The sequence below is a fragment of the Sminthopsis crassicaudata genome, chromosome 1 (assembly GCF_048593235.1).
Source record: "Sminthopsis crassicaudata isolate SCR6 chromosome 1, ASM4859323v1, whole genome shotgun sequence".
NCBI lineage: Eukaryota > Metazoa > Chordata > Mammalia > Dasyuromorphia > Dasyuridae > Sminthopsis > Sminthopsis crassicaudata.
The window spans coordinates 666,481,514-666,486,464 of record NC_133617.1 but is presented as its reverse complement, the minus strand read 5'-3'; positions in this window follow the sequence as shown (position 1 = coordinate 666,486,464).

Genomic DNA, 4,951 nt, shown 5'->3' with positions numbered 1-4,951 from the left:
GCAAGGGAGTGCAGTTTAGATGTTTAATGCTTGTTGGAAAATACTGTTTTTTTCTTCAGATTTTTATCAATATGCTCATTTGTCTATTCCTATTAAAATGTTCTTCATATCACTCTTTCTCAATTTATTCATATCTTTCTTTATGTCACATTTGTTCCTCCAAATACCCCATGCAAGGAACCTGTCTTTCTAATGAAGAAAAGACAGTCAAAAGGACTGCATTTGACAGTTCATGCAACATTCCAAACCTATTATCTCTGACCTCTTTACTGAAAGGAAGAAATAATTATTATCTGTTCTCTGGGACCAATTAATCTGAAGTTGGCTACTTTTTAGCATTCATTTTGTTTTACATTGTTGTAGTTCTTATGGACATTGTTGTAGCTTTGCTTTTGTCATTCTATCAATTCATAAAAACATTTCCGTGTTTTTCCCAATGTCTGTTTAAGAAGCATTGATAGTTTGTTATTTTTTACTTGTTGCTTGCTTCTCAATTTTAGCATGGATTCATCACTCTCAATTCTTAAGTTTTTGAAACTCATGTGAATTCAACCTTTTGTCTTTGAAAGAGGGTAATTGTTCAGGACATAATAGCTTTAGGAAAAATTGGTCTATTTTGCTTTAATGTTCTTTTCTTTTCTTTTCTTTTTTGCTAAGGCAATTGGGGTTAAATGACTTGCCCAGGGTGACAAAGCTAGGAAGTGTTAATTGTCTGAGATCAAATTTGAACTCAATTCCTCCTGACTTTCAGGGTTGGTGCTCTATACACTACGCCATCTAGCTGCCCCTTAATGTATTTTCATATGTGGTCTACTATGGCAAAAAAGTAAGGAATCTATATTAAAAAACAATACATTATACTTAATATTTTCAAGTTTCAAAGGCCTTTCTGTACTTTAAAAAAATCAAGATTAATCATTTTATGAGAGAAAGCATTATATAGCACCAAGTCAAGAGTAAAGACAGAATTATCCAAATTCCAACTGCAATACCTAAGGAGTACACTTCTTATTTGCTTGAGGAGAAGATTTAAACTGGCAACATTTCTCCAGCCAAGTCTAAAAAACCTCCTGGCACAAAGTAAGTGCTTATTGATTCCTAAACAGTTCCCAACTCTAATTTTATTGTGAAACAAAAGTCTTCACTTTCCAAAGTAATGTAAAACAAAGATACATTTTTAAATTTAGTGTTTTTTAGAATTATTAAATAAGATCACTATTAATGTTGACAATAGCAAACAAAAGGTAAACCTCTTAAAATTTTATTAACAAAAACATATTCTAATTCCTAATTTTATAAGATACTCTCACTTTTGATCAGTTATTGAAGAGAAACTGAATAGCGCTTCTATTTAAAAAAACAGAGACTTTAGACTTTAGACTAGTACTTGTTATAATATTATTAATTTTTGTAACATAATTGACATTTTTCTGCTGTAGGTTATTAGTGTAGATTAGATCTTTCATTTTGTTTTTGACTTATTTGGTATGCGTGCTTCATGCTTAGTAGTGGGATCTCTGTGTCAAAAGCAGACATTTTTCACTTCCAACTTGTTTTCTTTTGTGGTTGGCTAGTTTATAGCTATAAAAATAGTGAATTAGTATGCTTGTCTTTTCACAACCTTTCTGACACTATTTCCATCTTTTATCATCTTTGACAATTGCAAGGTGAAAGGTGAATAGTCAGAGTTGTTTTAATTTAAATTTTACTTTTGAAATGGTCATTGACAATTTGGCATTTTTCCTTAGAAAATGATTTAACCATATACTCTGACTGCTTATTTATCTATCTATTGGGGAATAGCACCTGCTCTTAAATATTTGTAAATTCCATATGTAAAAATCTCAGGCTTTTATCAATAATATTTGATACCAAGATTATTTTCCACTCACTTGTGCTTTATTTTAAAACTTTGCTTTCTGGCCTGACATTGAGCTGCTTACTAAATAGACATTGTATTAGACATTTTCTTTCTTTTTCTTTTTTTTTTTTAATGATCTTTATTTTCATAAAATTATGAGTAAATTTTGTGGTGATTGAAGTCTGAGAATAATAGAAATTCAGGCAACAGAATTCTGAGAATGATCAGCTTATTAGAAAGGCTAGCAATTGCCAATTAAGGGCGTCTAAGACTCTTCAGTTACCAGGGACTCTCCTAGTAGTCATATATAATCATAAAAGAGGAAAGGGCAAAGAAAATGATATAATGTATAGCAGATGGGCATTATCAAGTAACTATTGGCCAGACTCTGGAGTGTGGGAATTTTGCATAACCCGGGACAACAGCAACAATTTAGATTTCCTGGAATAACCAGCAGATAACAATGCTTCATAAATAAGCTTCTCCTAAAAGTGGGTGGTAAGGACTTACAAGAGTGAAATAGAGAACTAAAATTACAGGCTTATAGAGTTAAACTCACATAACCAGGGAAAATAATAAACTGATTAAGCCTTAATGAGATGGAATAGTAGATAAAAATGTTAATATCACAATTTATAGTAAATATATCTTATAAGTTGTAAGTTATATGTATTTGAAGTAAACCAGATTATTGGGAATAAGCAATCCTATACCAATTTGGAGTCTGGTCCTCCCCTTTGCAGACTCAGAAATTCTGTTTTAATAGTTTATCCAAAAGTGATCAAACTCTTGGGGAAGCCATAATCTTAGAAGATAATAACTTGGGAAATAGGAGGTCAAATCATTTACTTGTAGTGGGGAAGATATACCCACACCCACACCCACACATTACATACACATACACATCCACATCTTGTAGTGTAGAATCCATACACACACACACATATTCAGAGAGAGAAGCCTTATTAATCATTTGGACATGCCTCTAGACTTAAGGTCGCTTGGGACCAAGTGACATGGTTATTTACAGAGTGTAGAAGCTCTCAAATTAAGTGAATAGGAACAAAAGGAATGGAAGTTCTTAAAAGAAATGTCTTTTAAGACCAAGTCTTATGATGAATTACCTTTTTCTAATCTATATATGTTTCTCCAGAGAAAAAGATTCCAAACTTTTTGAACATATACATATTCCTATCACTAAAAAATTGTTGAGTACCTCACAATATAGCTTTATTTTTAAATAAATAAAATAGTGTATTAGTATATTAATATATACATCATAGATATTTTACAAGGATGGGATAAAGATGAAATAATCTTAAATTTATCAGCAGTATGAAATTTTGATTGAATGTTTCTTTATGTTTGAAAATCTTGATTTTACATTTTATAATAGTGAGTTAAAGATTTTGCTCTAAATTCAATTTATACTTGCTTTAATGATTGCTATAGATGAAAAAGCGACCTTACAAAGATAGATCTAAAAAAGAAAAAGCATATTGGCCATACTTACTAAAGCATGATAAAAAGTTTTCAATTCTGTCCACCAATTAAAGTTTCGATTGAAATTTGGCTAAGAAATATTTAACTTCCTTGATTACAATAGTAAGATGGTTTCTGGAGGTACCAGATCCTCAGTCTGTAGTTATTCTGATTAGAAAAAAGGGAACTTTAATAGGGCATATGACATTTCCAGCCATTGTTCTACCTCCATTTGTCAAGAGCACATCCTTTCATTCACCTAGCTGTAATTCCAGTGTCATCCCTTGGTTTGATTGGTCAAAGCAGAAAGGGAGAAAAAAATAAGAAATTTTCTGCCAAAAGGTTTTTTTTTTTTTTTTTTTTTTTTTTTTTTGGTGCTTAATAAATATTTATTGACTGATTTTGGCTCAGTAATTGATTTATATACTTGCTCTGTGGAGAGAAGACTAAGCTAGACATTTGGGAAATGCAAATTTATATTAGACATAGTCCCTGAGCTTATAGTTGTATAGGAGGATATAATAGATACATAGCTAGCTATAAAATGTAATACATACAAGTTTATTTAAGGGTTAGAAAATAAAATGCAAGGTAAGGTTCAAACCTTCTTCTCCCCTTGCGCATGGAGGTTGTGTGATGAGAATAAAAAAAAATAGTATTTGAGAGAGAAAGAGACAAAGAGATAAACAAAGAGATAGAGATGGAGAGAGACCAAGACAGAGACAGAAACACAGAGAGACAGAGAGAGAGAGACAGAGGCAGAGAGAGGAAAGACAGAGAGAGAAAGGAGAAAGAGAGACAGAGAAAGAGAGACACACACAGACAGAAACTGAGAGGGAGAGATAGGATGGAGAGAATGAGACAGGCAGAGAGAGACAGAGACAGAGATAAGAAAGAAACAGAAAGGCAGAGAGACAAAAAGAGACAGGCAGAGAGAGAAAGAGAGGCAGAGGCAGAGAGAAGAGTGACAGAGACAAAAAGGAGAAACAGAGACAGAAAGAGAAAGAGACACACAGACAGAAACTGAGAGAGAGATGATAATGAGAATGAGACAGGCAGAGAGAGACAGAGAGGCAGAAGCAGAGAGGAGAGACAGAGAGAGAAGAGAAACAGAGACAAAGAGAAAGACACACAGAGACAGAGACTGAGAGGGAGAGAGAGAGGGAGAGACAGAGACAGAGATAGAGATAGAGATGGAGACAGAAAGAGGAACAAAGAAAACATAATGGCTTTATAAACTAGGCAAGTTGGCGGTGCAATGTATAGATTAGAGTGCAGTCCTAAGGTCAGGAAGACCTGGATTGAAATCTGTCCACACACACTTATTAGGAATGTGATCTTGGGCAGGTTAACCTCCGATTGCCTCAGCTATAAAATGGGAATAATAATAATAATAATGCCTACCTTCCAGGGTTTTTGTGAGGATCAAATGAGATAATACTTGCAAAGTTCTTAATTGGAGAATTTATTATTCATATTCTTTGAATAATATTTATTGGTGCTACATGTTTGTTGCTATAAAAGCAAAAGTATTTCATACTGTTCTCTGAGTGCAACTTGTAAAAAATGCTAAAATTGGTAGATGAATGGAATGTTTTCCCATATAAG